The sequence below is a fragment of the Gallus gallus genome, chromosome Z (genome assembly GCF_016699485.2).
Source record: "Gallus gallus isolate bGalGal1 chromosome Z, bGalGal1.mat.broiler.GRCg7b, whole genome shotgun sequence".
Taxonomy (NCBI): Eukaryota; Metazoa; Chordata; class Aves; order Galliformes; family Phasianidae; genus Gallus; species Gallus gallus.
Genome location: NC_052572.1, coordinates 7,161,194 through 7,180,278, shown reverse-complemented (window position 1 = coordinate 7,180,278; position 19,085 = coordinate 7,161,194). Strand labels below are relative to the sequence as shown.

General features: G+C 44.2%; 1 protein-coding gene and 2 long non-coding RNA genes across 17 annotated transcripts in view; 1 reads left to right on the top strand and 2 right to left on the bottom strand.

Moving 5' to 3' along the window:
- Positions 1-19,085, bottom strand: part of CELF4 (CUGBP Elav-like family member 4) — a 725,820-nt gene that overhangs the window by 153,326 nt on the left and 553,409 nt on the right. The window lies entirely within an intron of this gene.
- Positions 1,719-4,177, bottom strand: LOC107051915. The gene is made up of 2 exons (XR_001463896.2): positions 4,072-4,177; positions 1,719-2,587 (listed from the first exon to the last, which is right to left on the bottom strand). It is a non-coding gene; the product is annotated as an uncharacterized LOC107051915 (long non-coding RNA).
- LOC121108330 lies at positions 4,119-16,501 on the top strand. Of its 2 annotated transcripts, XR_005842742.1 has the most exons (3): positions 4,146-4,713; positions 7,124-7,303; positions 16,203-16,501. It is a non-coding gene; the product is annotated as an uncharacterized LOC121108330 (long non-coding RNA). The 2 variants fall into 2 exon arrangements; XR_005842741.1 differs by lacking the exon at positions 7,124-7,303 and having other exon boundaries at positions 4,119-4,713.

Here is a 19,085-nt window from a genome sequence, read left to right as displayed (position 1 = left end):
TGCTTAGGAATCATGGTTTGGGAGATGGAGGTCTTTTGCTGATGACTGCTCTACCATTTTGCTTCCTTAAAGAAGGCAACACTCCACCTGCTCAAGCAAGTCCTTAAGTCCCAGTTTGTGATTTATCAGCAGGAAATAGCAATATGGGTACTGAGAGCAGGTTGGGGCCTCAGGAAGGCGCTCAGCTGAACTCCTTGTACTGATGGCTGTGCTTTCACAGGTCCTTACTGTTGCTGGAGAAGATGGACCAGGGGCAATGCACAGAGCCAAGACCAGGGATGGAGCAGAGAGCTGCAGCAACTTGAGTGTCACTCACCCAGAGGTGATGTGGAGGGAGAAGGAGGAGAGCTGCAGTGCGAAACCAGCAGTGTCCATCTTTCCCTTTGTCTGTCTGTGTGCTTTTCTGCTTCCCTTTCAGCCAGCTGCTTGGCCCAGTGTGGAGCTCACCTAACACAAATGCCTTTGGCCTGAGTGGTGGCACTTAGTTGTCTTGAGTCCCTGGGGCTTTTTATTTTCGGAAGGCTGAAACTCACAGCACGTCTGGATTTCCCAGCCTGTGGGGTTGTCAATTCGGGAGGCAGGTGGTGGGGCTTGTCACCACTTGTAGGTGTCACGCCAGGGCAGGGAGGGCAGGCATCAGTGTGGGCAGGGCTGAGCACCCACCAGCACTGGGCAGCCGGGCAGAGGTCAGGGCCGGGAAGATGCACTTTGCTTCCCGCCGCCTCTCAAACTGTCCAGGCTCCCTTCATCTCCCCAGCGGGGTTTCCAGCCACAGACATCCCCAAGACGTGACAAAGCAATGACAGCCCCTCTGCAGGGCGGGCGAGTGCACGGCAGAGCGGACAGGGACATTTCAGCACCAGGGACGTTCCGTTCAGCTCCAGGGACATTCCGCAGCAGGATGGTGCCGGAGGGCTGGGGAAATGCTGTAGTGCAAATGCTAAATGAGCACCCAATGCAGCAGCAACCCGTGGCCCCTGTCCCAGACTAGGTGCTCTGTAGCAGCACTCTGCTTTGACAGCGCTAGGAGCAGAGTGCTGTAAAACACCTGCCTGCCCATCTAAAAATGTAACACACCGTGTTTTACATGTGGATGCTTAACTGCATGTGAAATTCTGGCTGTGAGAGCCTGTGCCACAAAAGGAAACTTTCAGGATAAAAACCCCAGTGCTTGGGAAGTGAGCCTTTGCTGGCTGAGTCCCGTCTTACAGCCACATCTGGAAGCCACATGCCAGCAAGGGCCCCTATTCCCCAAACAGACAGTCTGGGGCAGATGTTTTCCTGTCTCAGGGAACCCTCTGGGCTTTCCAAGATAGAAGGGAAGAGAAGGAAAGGGAAGGAAAAAGGACATCTGCTGTTGGCTGGTGGGACCCTGGATCTGGAGCAGATTGTGGGCATCACGGTCAGAACCCCAGCACTATGCATTTTCTTTTGGAGATAAAGGTCCTAGCACCTAAGCCAGGTGTGCTCATCTTAGGCACAAGAGTAGCTCCACTGGCTTCAGGCAGAGAGCACAGGATTTAAGCTATGCATGTCTTTAAGTATCTGCCATACAAGCCTTTCTCTCCAGTGCACTTCTCACTCCCTTGGGCTTAATTTCAACTCCTTCCACTTTATAGTCTGTGGCCTCTGCTGCAAATTCAGGGAGCCAGGGAACTGATTTAAAAAAAAATACTTTCTGCTTGAAATATTGCAAGTAAAGAGCAGATGAGAATATATATCAGTTAAATGCTTTTTTAAAGGCATATATGACATGACACGACACACTGGATTCTAAAATTAAGTACAGTAGCAAGGAACCCCCAGCTGGAATTTCCTAAAATATGGCTTTCTTCCTCTGAAACCACTTTTAATTTTAAGTGCTGACTTTCCTGACCCAGAATAAAGTTACAGGCAATGTTTACTAGCCATCATAGAAGGGAATTGCTCCCTTATTGCATTCCAAGCGTGCAAGCCACTGAAAATCAATATAAAGAAGTAGGAAAGAAAGAATAAGAGCATGCCCACTCATCTCCCCCTCTGCACGCACAGACAGACACATCCATAGACCTGTCTCTCTCCTCCCCACCATGACAGGTAATGGCCCTCTCTAACCTTAGAGGTTGGCAGTGAAGAAAGATGAAGTTTGTCACATTGTTCCCAAGCAGTAAGTTGTACAGCTAGGTCACCTCCGATTTTTAGCTAGTCAGTCAAGGCTACATTTCCACGAGCAGCACACAGCTGCCTTTCCCAACAAATAGGGAAATGATGAATCCATGTCACAGTGGACGACACCGTCTAAACTCCTGGTGTCTCCATCACTCTGGGAACATGATGGGAGATGACAGGGACATCAGATGAGGTGATGCAAGCCAGGAATCTCCATCACAGGGCTCCTTGCAGAGGTGGTGAGCAGCCAAACTCTGGACATTTCATAGACACAGGTAGCTGTGAAGAGGTGCAAGGTCACATCTGGAAGCTGCTTCTGCAGGGCATGGCACTGCGAGAAGGAGACTGATCACTACTTGACGCTGGAGCCTGGAGGCAGACAAGATACTGCAGTGATCCAGGAGATGTCTTCCAGTCATCTCACTTTCTCAGTGCAGTTCTGTGTCAAGGCAGGAGGGAGACAAGAGAAAGGAGGAATGACTCACATGTCGATTCTGCTAAACTTTCTGCAGGAGGGCCATGCTGCTCTTAAAAGGGGTCAGATTTTGTCTTTGCCTACAGGGGCCCATTTGACTTCTGTGTGGCTTGCAGACTTGTTTGCAAGAGAAACATGAGGTCCTGTGTGCTGTTTTGGGGTTTACTTGGCTGCTGCTCTTTCAACGTAAATGTGGAGAGGCAAGGCAAAAGCAATCCTCACTCTGTCTCTCTACAGCATGCTCTAACTGGAGCTGAGCTCTTTCAGAACAGCGTTGGTTTGTTGGAGAGGCCAGGAAGGCGTTTTGGCCAACAGTTCATGAATCAGCTTCAGGGTGAGCAGCAACAGGTGAATGCTGGTCACAAGGGACCAAGAGCCCTTCCCTGAGCCATGTTCCTATAATAGCCCAGAACTGGCAGCGTTCAATTGAGTGCTAAGGTAGGAGTGCCAAACAAATGATCATCTTCATACCAGGGTAATGTGCACACACACAAGCAACAGAGAATTCAGCTCTCAACTTTAGGAATGGTATTTTCTATGGTGCCAGTCCCCTCACTTTAATCGCAGTGTTTCATTTTGGCCCAATGTCAGTTTCTGGGACAGAGACGGTACTTGTCAGGTGTGCAAAGCCACAGAAGTTGCTCTACCATCTCAAGAGTCCTAGTGCCACACAGACCTTTTCCCACTGATAAGACCAAGGAGGAGACTGCTGCAAGATTAAGTCTTTGAGATTGGCAAGACTGCCCTAACCTGAGTGGCTCAGATTCCTTAAAATAAGTCCCAGGAACTATCTCTAAATGATGCAGCCCCAGTCAGTCCTCAGCGGCTGCAGCCTTGCCTGAAGCTGACAACTTTATCACCTCCTTCTCTCCCTCCTGCTCTCTCACTCGTCCTTTGGTGCATCGGGTATTCAGGGCGATGGCTTGTGCCAGTGTTAATGGGAATAACACTTGGAGGCTGCTGGAGGGAATCAAGGCCTCTGTCTTCCCAGGCCATCACCGCTTTGCAAGCTCTGGCTCTCACCTTTAATGTGGAGTCAGCTTTCTTGGCACATGGAGGATTCACCCTGTGGGATACTTTGCTGACTTTTCTCTTCACCTTGACTCAGACACATACAATAGTAACAGCAGCTGTGGACTCCTATGGTTTCAGACCCTGCCCTGTTTCAATTAGAGAGGCACATGGATCTGCAGAGGAGGCTTTCAAGGAGGATTTGTGGGTTTCCTTTTGAGTTTTAACACATAGAAAAAAAACAAGTCTTGTGCTGCACTGCCTGCTTCTCCTGAGTACCTCCAAGAACCTGGCAAGCAGGCAGCAATGTTGCTGCTGTCCCTCATCTAATGGGAAACATGGAGTGGGCTCCAAATGGGTTTTCACCCCTTTGCACCCATCCTACAACACAGGCAAAATCTGTCCCCACAGTGAGTTGTCCCAGTGGAAGAACTTACGGCAAAGGACATTGCTGAGAACATGGCAATGCTGGGAAGGCTGGGTGTTTCTCCATTCCCAGCCACTCCAGCCTGGTAACCACCTGTTGCTATGGTGAGGTCACCCTGCCAACAGTTCAGCTCTGGAGGAAGTGACCCTGGGGCAGTGAACAGCATCCTCCTGGGGTTTGCGAGCATTGAAGCAGCATCTCACTGGCTTCCTGATCCAAGCCTTGGTTAATGCTGTCCCAGCCCAGCTTCATCTGGCTCCCTCTGGGGAGCTGTTCAGAAGCTCTTTCAGCTCCTTCAACAGGGTTGCTGCAGAGGAGATGGGAAGTAGCTGGAAGAGCAGTGAATGCTGGCAGCTGAGCACAGCTTTTTGGGCATGCTGACACCATGGAGCATTTGTTGTCAGGATGTCTTTGTGTCCTGGATGGGCTCTCAGAAGCCCCCAGGAAGCACACCCTTGCCGGAAAGAAAGAAAGCACTTTCACAGTTACTCAGAGATGCTCCAGTTGCTGAAGCAAAAGTCTTCTCCCTGCTTTACTCCTCTATTTCCCTCACTAGGGTAGAGGGAAATAGCATAGGTCACCTTCCTCAAGAAGCACCATCCTTGCCTAGGAAGAAGAAGAGGAGGAGAAGCTGCAGTGAAGAGCAGCAAAGGTAAACTCAGAAAGTGTTTGAATAGCTGCGGTAATTAGTTGGGCACATTTAGTCGGTCCTTTTTTCCTTGTAAAGAATTGCCATGAAATTGTTCTAAAATAAGTCAAACTAGAATCTTCCCTACACCACGTGCTGCTTGGCTCCAGGGAAAGAGGGGTAGCGCCTGCTAGAGGGTTGTGGCAGGGATGGGGCTTAGAAACCAATCAGGATTTTCACAGCATCTCAAGCTGTTTGAGGCCTTGCCCTCTGCTGTCATGTGCACGCCAGAGATTTTTTTCTTTCTTGTTCAATAAATCCCCTGTTTGCAAGACCTCGGGAGTGTACAAAAGTTTGAAAGTGACCCAAGTTCAAGCACAAGGCTCAGCAGGAGACAAATAAAAGGAACTTTAAATCTATTATTAAATAAGTGAAATCTCACAACATCTTTAGGTCTGACTTGCATTTTCTGAGCCCTTGAAGTTGCTAATAAAGACCAGCAAATGGCTTGAATTTTGATCCTCAGCTCTGGGGGAGGATCTGCTGTGCCTGATAATTCTTGGGAAAGCATCCAGAAATATATTTGTCAACATTTGGAGACTTTGGAAAATACTCCAAATTTTCAAGTTGGGGCAAGCCTGTACACAGGCTAAGTCAAGTGCAAATATTGTTTTCATATCTCTAACAGGGAGTCAGTCAGAAAGAGAAACAGAAGAGTTTTAGGCAGAAACTTTGCAGAGAAGTAGCAGAGCAGCTTATTCTCAAAGTACATTTTTCTATACCGATTATTTCTGTTGTTAACCAGTGATTAAAAACCAAACAGTTCTTCCTCAAGTTCTTCCAAATTGCTCTACCTTACAGTGCAGATTTTGAAATGAGCTAAATAAAATGCTTGGTCATCTCAACCTACAATATCTTATAGGTCACCTTGACCCGCAGGCATTCAAAATACAGCTTCTAGTCAGAATTTGCACCCTCAAGGGCAGGATAAACCTAAGCAAGCAGGGCTCCTGACCAAGCCTCAACACAAACCAACACCCATTTCACTACAGATATTATAAGGACAATGTTGTAGAGCAATCATGGCCAAATGCGAACTCTGAAAGTCCATGAAATGACTTTCAGATTGTTGAAATATTTCACACGTATTAATTAAACTTCAAATCACCTGGCTTAAATCAGAATAACAGAACTACTTCAAAACTAGCTTTGAAGTTCTCCTGATGGGAGCGGGAGGCTGGACTGCATGTCCTCCAGAGGTCTATTCCAACCCAAATTACCTGATTTTGTTAAAACGGCGCAACGTTATTGTAACCTGGAAAGTTGGTTGCAGAGACAGAAAGAGAAATTGGAAGTTTCTAACCACGCGCCACGTTATTCCTCAAGAGCCAGAGACTGAGTGTGACAGTCCTGACTTAGCATCCACAATCCCCATCTCTCAAATGCCAGACAGTGCCCCCAACACGAGCCTGGGGACACAAGCTGTCTTTCCGCTAAACAATTGCGTTACTTTCAGAGGAAGGAAAAGCATGAAGTGTTTGAAGGTCTCTCTGTCTGAGCAGATTTGCATGACCAGTTCTGTTAGCAATCACGCATCTCTGGCACGCCTGGGTAGTTAGATGCTCTTCAAAGATTTGCAGTGGGCAGTTTTAGCCATGCATCTTTTCATCTTTTATAGCTACACTCCTTATGTCGAAGCCATTAGCAATATCTCTAAACTCCCTTTCAATCATGTTTTACGGTGCCTGTTCAGTGCATTGAGATACCTTTTATGGTTGGGATGACACTTTCATTATAAGCTGCTGTTTTCGGTGGTTTATAACTTTCCCCCAAAATTACCTTTGGGGGCTGAAATTTTCTCACGTTTTCTTATTCACAGGCCAGCAGTGAATTTATTTAGAAAGTTGGAAGATAATCTCCTCATCTATTTTGGAGTTATCAGAAGTTGGAGGGAAAAAAAGGAAATAGAGTATTTTTGGCCATTACAAAGAAAATGAAAGCATTTTCAGTCTCCTATAATGCAAAAATCTAGGGTGAATGTAGGCACTGAGAGACACCTGTTTATTGTGATTAAATTTAGGCAAAGAAAAAAATTTAAACACTATGACAAATTTCAGGGCACTCAGATACAGTGCAATCCTAATTGTAAGAGATGGAAAATGTATTTATGACTATTGGAGGCTGAAGGATCTTTGTTGCTGGCTTCAGCACTTTGAGTTTCCTGAGCTTTGTGCAATGAGCCCTTAACAGAGCATCAATAAATGCCTTTTGATTTCGTAAAAGCCCAACGGTCATAGCCACTCAACAAATATATAGGCAAATGCAGCTAAGGTATTTATCAACTGCTCTCAAGGTATTTACTCACTTCCCAGTATGTGTGTTCTAGTAGTCATTGTATGGGCTTTTTTCTAGTTGTACTTACTTCTCTTTTCAGTAAAAGAAGATGCAAATACAATGTTTCCCCTCTCAGTGCCTAAACCTCTTCTCTGGACATATTTGCCTGTTTGTATGATGGAGGCTTTCATCTGAAGACCTAAATGCTGTCAGAAGGAGGCTGCTGGGCAGGATGGGTGCCTGCTTTAATATTAAGTGAGATCATCAACACAATAAACAGGTAGATATTGTTATGGCTGCTGTAAGTCGACCTGGGTTTCTTTTAGGTATATATCAAGAGGAAAATAAATATGGAGACAGATTCAGTTTAGATTATTCTCTATGGATCTGCTCCACTGCTGGCTCCAGCCAGTGGGTCCCTTTTTCATTGGCTTTAATGGCTTTCCAATCAGGCTCTAGGGTCTGATTTTATGTTCAATGACCCGGCTGTTCATGATGAGGTTTCAGCAATTTCAGAGTAACTGGAGTTGCCAAATAGTTTTAGATATAAATGGTTCACTTCTCTCATAAATTTAACAAAAGCAGCTTCACCTGCAGGATCCCCAAAATTAGTGGGATTTAAGCACCTCCTGCAAAAGGGGCTACAAATGCTTGCTCAAGCTTTTAAAATTTGCTTTAACCTTCTGTTAGGATTCTCCTGTGCATTTCAACTCGTGCATGGCTGCCTTAAACAGCATCTCCTCCGGTCTTGCAATACCACCTCTCTAACACAACTAAAATCAGAAATTTGAGTCTAATATTCTAATTTAGGGAGTTCCAAGCTACGGCACTTTTCAGCACAGTACTTAACCACCTTACTTAAATTTTCAGTGCAAAGAAACCAGAGCAAACATGCTCCCTGAAACACCAGGTAGGGCTGAATGGTCTCGGCAGCTTGGCCCAAACAGAATGAACCAAAAATCCCTCCACCCACATCAGAGGTCATGAACAAGATGACATTTTCTCTTTAAAAGGCGAGTTACTTCATCCTGCAGAATGATATGCTGTATTTAACGCTTCATTTTAAGCTGTTTTGAGCTCAAATGAATATAAATACCCAATGGTCATTCTCTTTATTAAACTAGAGCTACACAAAGGACTAATAATCTGGTTGTCTTGTTGTTCAGTCTAATTATAGTAGGGAGTGTGAGGAATCCCATGTGCCTCCTAACTTTGGATGAAAACAATTAGTCTGCAGGTTTCTTCTTTTGGCTTTTATTATTGTCATTATTGCAATTAATAAACTTCATCTTCCACTGCCAGAGTCTACAGAAGCACACACTGCAAAACCAGGGGAAGAAAGGGAAATGAAGTATTCTGTCTTTTTCCTGTGATTTCTGTCTTGCTTTTTTGGATAAGATTTGTTTCGTATATCAGAGCAGTCAGCTCAAAGGCTGGATCCTGGCAAAGAACATTAGAACAAAATGCTCAAAAATATTTTCGTAATGGAGGCTGCTGTCAACATTTCTCAAGAACAGGTCAAGCGCAAACCTTGAAGAGGGGCCCTGGGGAGTGGTTTATAGTATGGACTGATACAGTAAACGCAATTTGTTTTAATTAAGGCGATGGGTTATTGCATAATTCACATTGCGCTGGCTGAAATGACCGCACCAGGCACTTTTGGAGAATTACAAGCCATTCTCATAAATTCCATTAACTGTAATGCAGCAAATGTTGCAGGAAACTGAGTTTCATCAAGAAACATAAATGCAATATTCCTACTTCTCACAAGTTTACACCAAAACTAATTCTGCAGTATATCTGCAGCTTTTAGCTCCTACACATTATGAAGTACAGTTTTTCACGCACTTTCCCTGTTATAGCTAACAAACCTGCAACTATGATCAGCATTCAAAGCACCAAACCAAATACTTAAGGAACAACAAAAAGCCTGGTACAAAGGATATGGCACATCACCAAGCCCACCCAACCACGCGTGGTCTCTAGATCCACATGGGTCATTATGCTGGTGTTCTGTGACCTACACAGTATCAACACAGTGTGATTTGGAAAAGCAGTGACTATTCTTTTAATTTAGGAGAAGGGGCTGTGCACAACCTGAGATGCTCTTGCTTTTCAGGGTGAGCACATGGAGCTGATTCACTCCAGTCTTGGCTTTTGTAATCTCAAATTTGGTAGTTTTGAAAAAAGTGTCTGATTATGCAATTAAAAAGTGAGTCAGAATCCGTGAAACAGAAATACAATAGAACAGATTTGTATTTGCCTGGGCCATCCTAACATTATCATAGACAAACTTTTTCATAGAATATTTTGCAATATTTACATTCTTTTAATGTCAGTAGTATATGTATTGTATAGTATGTAGAGAGGGTGCATCACTATATGTAGTATTAATAGAAAAGATTCTAGGGATGGAAAAATGAAAAAAAAAAAAAAAAAAAAAAAAAAAGATGTGATTGCATTGTTAAATATTTACTGTTTCAAATGAATCACTCAGTGCACTTCAGTTACTCCAGTACCACAAAACTGCAAAAATCATGCACTTGAATCATGCATATGTTTGCAACAGCAAACATCTTACTATGATGGTGAGGTAATTAAAGAGAGAGGTAGAAGTGAAAGAAGAAAGATCTCAGATCAGCACTAGAATTCATGATTAGATGTAACTACACAGCAAAGCACTGATAGCCTCAGTAGATGTGGGCATCTGCCTCCTAACACTCTTAGACTTAACTCACTTAACACCAGCTACCTAAAACTCACTTTTCCATTCTCAGGCTGTTATCTAGGGTCTGTCTATAGGAAATCACTATAGGTTAACAAAAGTTTATTTAAAAACTCAGGATAAGGTTTTAAAACAGGCAGTGTGAGCCACTAATGCTGGCCAACAGAGAAATGAATTGGGAAGTGACTTTTTTTTTTTTTTTTTTTTTTTTGTGCAAATATGTAGCTAATGTTGTAGCAAAGCATGGCTAATGTTGTAGGAAAGCTGCTTTTCTAAGGTAGGTAGTTGTGGAAACCTGCTGTTAACATTTTAAAATTTGACAGCCCTTAATGCTGATGTCAGCCGGAAAGCTTTCAGAGTGTTTTATTTGCATGATCCTTAGATCATGGTGGCCAACTAGTTTGTTCAGAGCTGTACAGAGCCAGCAAGGCTCCTCTCCTGGTCTGCTGGTGGCAGAATAAAAAGCCATGGGGCACATGTCAGGCTACTCGAGTCACAATTTGTGAAACAAACCAGCAGAGCGTGCTGAAGCCAAAATATCCACCTTCTCTGGCATGCAGTTGCATTGCCAGCACAGCCCCATCTGCCACTGGTACTCCATGGGCACACTCAGCCTGCTGCCAAGGGTAACTGGGTCACCCCAGAACCACCCCCAGGACCCTCCAGGGATCCGATCATGCTAACAGATGGACAGCATGACTTCAACACACCTTGGAGGCTACCTCCATCTAACAGCATGGTTGTCACCAATGTACTCCAGGCAAAAATGATAGCATTTGCAATCTCTATTCAGCTTCAGTTTCCTCTTCCAACTGGTTAATGAAATAACTCTCCTTATTGTGCTTCTTCTTCTTCCTTCAGTGCCTGCCTTATCTATTTATTTTCTTCTCTGCTGGAGGACACAGACCTCTTCTCTGTTTGCATTTGGGCAATGCCGTGATCTCAATTTGAGGAGGGAGAAGAGGCAGATTTAGGTGCTGCCCGGCTAAAGAGGAATGTCAACTTATAATAAGTTGGTGGCTGTGCTCTTTCCTTCCCCTCCTACTCTGCTGTCTGTGATGTGATGTTATCAGTTTGCCTCCTGTTCTTTCTTGTGGAGCATCGTAAATATAACAGCAAGACGGAGCTGCTTTTGAGCAAAGTTCCTCACTGCATTATACATGAGTTTGGAAACAAGAGGAGTTTGTTCTGAATCCCATTTAGCCCTGTGAACTTTTGCAGGTGAATTTCAGGCCTATTTGGCTGGTTAAAGCTGAAGTTTGAATTATTGAAACAACAGGGGGGCACGTTGGATCTCTTCTGCCAGAAAGGCTGAGAGAGACAGCATTTTATTTTCAGCCTTATTAAAACTTCTCTATAGAGAGGAAGTCGATCTTTTCAATTGCTCTTAATCTCCAGAGAAATCTCCCACTGATCCCTAAAATGCCAAACTTGCAATCCTGGAGCAGTTTTTAACCTGCAGCACTGGAACCTTTCTAAATCTTCCAATCCTGCTTAAATGCATCTCCTTTTGCCGATTATCCGGCTGTGGCTGGATACAGCCAAAGCCTACTATGGTGTTAATTTGCACAAAGACTGTAATTGTTGTCTACAGACTTGTGCAACCACCTCTGCCAACCTATGCTCAGTGCTGGATGCTGGGCATTTCATAGGAATGCTGCAGCTTGAGTCTGAAATGTGAATTGCAGTGGTTCACCCTCACAAACAGGACTTGTCTTGCCTAACTCCAAGAATTTGATTCAGCTCCAGCCTGCACACATCTACTTCAGATAGATGTCTTTGTGCACATCTCCTTTGGATGAACATGTTTGTTTTTGTGCAGCTGGCTCTCCATTTTGACAGATAGATGAGCCACATGTTCTGCACAAGGTGCCCTGTTTGTCTGCAAACTGTTGTCTGGGCATCACTCCTTTAGCCTAGGCAGATGGTCTGGTGGCAAAGGAAAGGGGCAGAAGGAGAAAGCAACAGCTCTCTGGGAGAGGCTGGCAACAGGAAGGAAGCATGGTGGATGGAGGGGATTCCTCTAAGGCAGAAAATCCACCTGGAAGTGGGGGAGAGAAGAAGGAGTCTGCTTGTCTGTATCCAAATCAAAATTAGTTCTGTGAAGACAAAAGACAACACCCCATCCAGAAACCTGAAGGCATCAGCTGAGTTTTACCTGTGCTTTTAACACGTGCCATTTAAAGATGTTGCGTGTGAGATGAGCAGGCTTTGTTTTCAGATCCTAGCTGCCTCCATTCCCTGGCCTGGAGTGATTCTTTATCTCAATTGCCAGCTTTGCGTGTCATTCAGTTCAACTTAATCGCAAGGACCCACAAATCAAGCGATTTCAGGCTGGGGGCTCTGCCTTACAAACCCTTTGCACATCAGCAAATAGGATTTTCTTGCACTTCCACATGGACTTAACAAAGACATTTGCTCTCAGTTTACAGAATTTACATAGTGCAATTTGAACATTTCACAGTGCTATTTGTGTGAGGATCCTTTTCAAGTCAAAGAGCTCAGATGGCATATATGAATGGATAGGGATTAGCACTGCAAATACTAGTTGCATCCAGGTTGGAAAGCTCATAATTTAATGGTCAAGGAATTAAACCAGATTCAGAGTTAATATCCTCAGCTGATTTGAATGGATAGAAATCTTGCAGAGATACAGGTTACACATAGAACAGCACCAACAGAATTGTACTGCTAATAAGTAATAATTTTCAACCTAACTAATATTAGGATATTAGGTTGTTAAATTGAGTTATTATGAAGAATTCACTACAAACACTGCATATACTCTCAGATCTCAGTGCAACTTATTCATTGCAGCCCAGTATATAAGGTGTACTGAATGGGGGAAAAAATTCTGTACCTGAGAATACTGTGAACCAGGATTCAGTCGCTTCTCTGTAGTCATCAAACAATATGGACCCTTTAATAATATATGGAAATCCAAACATATATGGAAAAGCTAGCTGAGTTCTTTATTATTTTTATTTTTTTGTCAGTTGTTACACTCAATTGAGAGAAGAACTACATGTGAAAATTTAAATAATACATGATTTTGTATTGAGGAACACTGAGTAGTCTTAGCTAAAAATATTGCCCTTTTCTGAGCAAATGTTTGATCTTGGGTCAAAGAGCAGTAATTGGTGAATTCTTGTTTCAAAGTAATATTTAAATTTTTATCTAAAGCTTGACCTAATTTCTAAAAGGGCATAAATGGGTTAAATAACCCCCACATTAAACAGAAATGTATATTTAATGTACAAAAGTACATTTTGGGTTGACCCAAAATTTAAAAAAAAAAAAAAAAGAAGAAGGTGGAATGTCACTCTAGAGAGCACTCTCTAATGTTTGGGGGATTCATATCATTTCAGCAGAAATCACCAGAGAGATGTAAACCACAAAGACTTTCAGGCCTTCTGATCCAGCATTATTATGTATCCAGCAGAGATCAATGCCTCAAAGAAAAGTGCAAAACCTCCTGAAATGCCCCATTAAAGACTACACATTTAATAGCGATTAGTATATGGATGTCTGAGGTTCCACCTCCTCTCCTTGTTATGATCTCCATTTAATGTGACATTCCCCATACGGGCTGCTGGGATCACATGAATTTGTGCAGAACTGCGTTGGAGGAAAGCAGAGAAGCTGCCTGTATCCCACTTTCCTGTACATCCAGTGGATGCCCTATTCTTCATCCAAAATCAATTGATCTTCACTACAAAACCCAGTTATTTCCAGGTGTGTGGCAACACCTCATACCATCTCAATCAAATGTTCAGGACAGAAAGCGAAGCACAACTTTGCATGCTGTTGCTGTGGTTGTGTGGAGCTGGGTGGATATGTGGAGATGCATGACGTACCCTTAAAATTGGAATTTGGTTCTGAAAATGACATTAGCTACTTTGGCCTTGCCTAAAGTGCCGTGTTATCTACCATGGCCACACACAGTTACCAGTTTGGGGCTGTACCAAGAACATGAGCCGACAGTGTGCCCAGGTAGCCAAGAGGGCCAACGGCATCCTGGCCTGGATCAGAAATAGTGTGGCCAGCAGGAGCAGGGAGGTAATTATCCTCCTGTACTCAGCACTGGTGAGGCTGCACCTCAAGTATTGTGTTCAGTTTTGGGTCCTTCACTGCAAGAAAGACATTGAGGCCCTGGAATGTGTCCAGAGAAGGGCAACAAAACTGGTGAGGGGTCTGGAGAACAAATCTGATGAGGAGCAGCTGAGGGAGCTGGGATTGTTCAGTCTGGAGAAGAGGAGGCTCAGGGGAGACCTCACTGCACTCTACGACTTCCTGAAGGGAGACTGTGATGAGGAGGGGTTTGGCCTCTTCTCCCAGGCAACAAACAGGACCTGAGAAAATGGCCACAAGTTGTACCAGAGAAGATTTAGATTAGGCATAAGGAAAATCTTTCTCTCAGAGAGTGGTCAGACTCTGGAATGGCCTGCCCAGGGAGGTGGCAGAGTCGCCGTCCCTGGCAACGTTCAAGAGATGTATGGATGAGGAGCTGCAAGATATGGTTGAGTGGCTTGTGGTAGCAATGGTAATGGGAGGACAGTTGGACTAGATGATCTTGTAGGCCCTTTCCAACCTTGTGATTCTATGATTCTGTGATAAGAAAGAAAGCACTGAGCTGTTTCGCTGGAAATGGCTTTCTACAAAGTTGGAAGCTTCACTTCTTGTGATCATCTGAGATCAAAGGCTGAGAAGATGATTTTGTTGATTCTTGATGCTTTGGAGAGCCCTGGTATTTTGTTCAGATAGTCTGATTTGTTTATCTTTTGTCTTATCTCTGGTCGCAGCTCATGAGAACTGGTACTACACTGTGCAAATGAATGGAGGAATGGTGTAGGAAACTTCTGTCATGATGACAAAGCCCAGTGAACATGAACACCACTGTTCTATCACAGGGAGCTGACTAAGGATGGAAGAGGAGATAAAACGTATGCTTAGGTAGACCTGTGAGCTCCACCCAGAGCTTTAAAAAAAAAACAACCATTCCTAGATCCTTCAGGAAAAACTTGTTTTTTGGGTGAAGCTGAGAGTCTCCTGGGGCTCCTTTTCCCAGGACCTGTGTCAAGTCCTGGGAAACATGAGAAGGAAACTTTCACCCCAAGCTCAACTAACCCTTCAAAACATCAGCAGGCATGGGGAGAAGTGGGAACAGGGACATTGCAACAAGCACATACTGAACACGTGCCTCATATCCCCTGGGAAATGGATGTCAATACTTTTCTCCTCCTTTCCCCTTGCCAAGTGATAATTTCCCCCCTAGTGCAATAAATGTGCGTGCAATCACCTTTCATAACCAGTCAACTCTACAGGCTTCATTTCATGGCTGCTGAAGTAAGAAGAGTGGCTTTGCCCTGCCCTGCGCTCCCCAAAGAGGCAGCTGAAGTCTCGGTGGTCCCATTACTCCATCAGACTTGTCAGCAGAAAACCCCGTCCCTTGGTGGCTTTTGTGCACAGGGAGCTGAAGAAAACCTTATGATTCTCATTTCAGAGAGATTCTGTTTGACATTCCTAGGATACTGAGACATCCTCTCTTGAACCCCGTGTCTTCTGCTCCACGTACATGAAGGCATTCATGGACACTACAGCAGAAGCTGCTGGCAGCTATACTGAACATGTTACCATAGAGGTGATACTCCACTTTTAGAGTCACACAACTTCACAACATTTTTGTTCTTAAAATGTCACTGCATTTTTTTCTTTTCAAAAGCTTAAAATTACACTGTCTGTCAACATGGAGGCTCATACATACATACACACTGTGTGCAAAAATGGTGATATGAGCACTAACATACATGCACGCACACACACGCATACACACACAAGTAAACACAGCTGGAGTTCACCTTGCTAACGCTGCTAGCAAGGAGTATTTTCCAAGGAGTTTGCATACCTTCCAGTGAGAAGCCCATTTTGTCTTTGAGAAAAGTTGCTTTTCTTTACAAATAGGGGCTATTCGTTTAAGCTGTTTTTTGAGGTGTCAAACATAAAAACAAGAAGAGACGTCAATCGGGGCCCAAGGGGACAGGGAAGGGGAGATGGAAAGACTGAAAAATGACTCCAATGCAGGCGGCTTGTTTAAGCACAGGGTGTGCTGCAGCCAACTGGATCTTTGGCGAAAGAGATGAATTTCTACCCATTTAAACATGAATAAGGTGAGATAAAGGGAGGGGAAAAATCCATGAAGGTGAAGAGCCTTTTTTTTTTTTTTCTTTCCCCTTTTCCCTGTTGTGATGGATGATTTCAGCTTAAAGTACTGAGTTTTCCAGTGAAGAAAATATCTACAGTGATTTTGATAAATAAATGCTTAGACCTTGCAGTTGCCACTCTGATGTTGGAGGGAGAGAAATTGATGCTTGGTTGTTTTTCTTTGTGTGCATTTTTGGTTTGTTTGCTGTTGTTTTAGTTGGTTGTTCTTTTTTTGTTGTCATTTTTTTGCAAGGGCTGAGAAGGAGCAAAACTGGGACAGTTCTGCCACACCTGAAGTAAGAAGAGGGACTTGGACATCCTTTCCTATTATTTTCTTCACTATGCAAGAAAAAAATGAAGCACCCACAGAGGGCAATGTCAAGATAATAACAGGATGGCATACGAGGCTGCCAAGTGCTTGCAAAAGGCAAAGAGACAGGATACTTCATCCTATTGACCTCCAGTGCTGGCTTCTTTCTCCGTGCTTGTAACATGAACTGTCTGGAAGCAAAATGTCTTTGGAGCAGAAATAAACTCCCAGACCTCAAAGTACGTGGCTAAAGCCTGTCCCAGAGCTTTCTCTTTCCTTCAGCTGCTTACTCAGAGGAGCTGTTTCACCACCTGCAAAATGTGGCTGCTTCCATGACAGGACATTAGGGGATGCACTAAACAGTATTGCAGTTCTGTACAGTTTTGCAGTAAATTAAAAATATATATATATATCCAATTCCATTGCACCTATGATTGACAGAACAAAAAAGCCCAAGCTGGAATAGAGCTCAGTTCATAAAGAATAGCCTATACCTTTTAAAAAGAGGGGCCTTTCAAGCACTACCTGTGGTTTGTGTTTTACACCCCAGCCATGCTCCCAGCTCTGCTCTGGAGCAATGTACCAGGACCTGGTGTGCAGTTAGTCACCAACTCTGATTTCTACAGGAGAGCTTTCTTCTCCCGGAGCTCTCCTAGTCCTGACTTGGCCAGATGTAACACTGTTTTGCTGATGAGATGTGAACAGATCAGAAATGTCGACCTATGTTTTGGAGAAAACAGACTCTGGTGCTTCTGTCAGGCTCTGAATTGGAAACAAGCATTGCTGGATTCCCAACCCAACTTACAGCAAAAAATAAAAATACTGATGAAAAAAAAAAAACACCCCCAAAAAGTAGTTCTTAGCTTTCAGCGTACTGGGCATCTGCTCACATCACTTGTACCCCAACTCCTCCTTTCCCAAAGCCCATTAAGGCAGTACCACATCAGCACATGGGAAAGGGCAAATGAGGCCAAAGACATATTCAAGTGGAGCAAAATCCCCATCCTTTCATTCACTTTCTCAGCACTGGGATTCCTGATGGAGACAGCTGTGCTCTCACAAAAGGTGGTTGTAATTCCTCTCCCCCATCCCTGCCCAACAATGACGGGTCTGAGCCTGCTCAGCATGAGCGTGGAGCTACAGAGGAGCGGATGAAAAAGCCTGAGTTAAATGGAGAACACAAACACACCTCCAAGCTGCACTAATGAGAACATAACTAATATGTTACATATTCCCAGCAGCACAAAGGAAACCTGAGGGAAGCACAGGCAGTCAGAGGTATTATTTCACTTTCTGTAAGCTAGTTCTATTCACACACGGGTCTATCTGTCTGTGTATTTAAGCTCCTCTACTGGTTTCTCATACCCTCAGAAATGCCCTAAACTTTGAATCCATGTCTAAATTGCTCAGCTGTCTATGCAAAGCTGCATGAAACTCGAGATCCAAGGTACAGAGGAAGAGGTGAGCTTTGGTTCAATAAAAGTGTGGAGAAACTCTTGAAATCTGCAAGACTGCTTTTATTCCCTGTGAAGTTTGCTCAGTTCAGTTAGTAACCAGAGAGCTTCTGAGAGCCTCCAGATTCGCCCAAGCTGCGAGATGAAAAGAGGTTAGAAGGAGGGCTATAAACAAGATATATAACCATTTTTTCCCCTCTGCAGTAAACTGTGGCAGAGGCAGGAGCAGACAGGAATGCAGATGTCCGTGTCATTTGCTCCCCAGTATATCAGGGGAATGACAGGTCAGCACTTGGGTTTGCAGTGATTTGCATTTCCGAGCTGAGCAGGGTGACAATTTGAGGTGATATGACAGCAGGCAATGTTTGGAGCCAAATTGGCCCTCAAGAAATCAGGGACAGGGCAGAAAATGTGACATCTCTTATCGGGGCCAACGGACAGACTCATCCAGGGGATATTTCTAGAAGAGGATGCCTACCCCAACACCTGAAAAAGATGCAAGGAAGCTTTTTTGTTGGACTTGTCACACAGTTTCCTTGTTGTCTGTGAGAGTGAGAGCAGAAAGAGGAAGACAAGAAACAGAATCTTATTTTCCTCTTCCATCCACAGTGTCACATCCTCACTGGCTCACAGTGCAGCTGTGAGCACACCACACTGTGCCTCTGCTCCAAATGGGTGCAGCACAGATGTGCCCCCAAAGCTGCTGTCCCAGTGATTTGCTGGCAGACACTGTAAGATTACTCCTCTGATGCTTTTATAGTTTTCTTCTCTTTTCCTCCCAGTGAGGCTGATTTGCACACTGGGGTTCACTGCCTCCATCAGTGCTTTCTGTAGAAGTAATTCGCTTGTGTTAAGAAGTTTTACTGCAAAGTGCACAAAAGCAGGAGGGAGAGGACTGAGACATGGGATAGAAATAGAGAGCAGGCTTCTTTGGCACTGCTTTTCCCTGCTCTCATTTGCAAGTCCTGCTGATGCCTATATGCAGCCAAATACTGCTCACCACTCTTCTGGGGCTTTGCACTGCCTCCGTGGGGGGCACTTGCTCTTAAACAAAGGGTCTTAATCTGACCAGAGCCAATTTCTCAGGCTTGAGCAGAAGGATCAAAAAACAAGCCAAGTTTACCCTTGTGAGAACTTCTACCAGAAGATTTCTACATTTTCTAACTGGAACACAAGCTTTTGAGAGAAGGGGAAAATTAATCTAAATTGTGAATATTTTCCTACCAGCTCTAGCTAAGGTGGGAGATACTATGCAAACAGAATCACATGAATCCCCTCAGGCCTTCAGGCTGGTCTGCTAGGGAAGTGGCTCATTGACCAGGAAGAAAAAGAAGTCGCATGAAAATGCCCTTACTTTGCAGGCTGCAGAGGT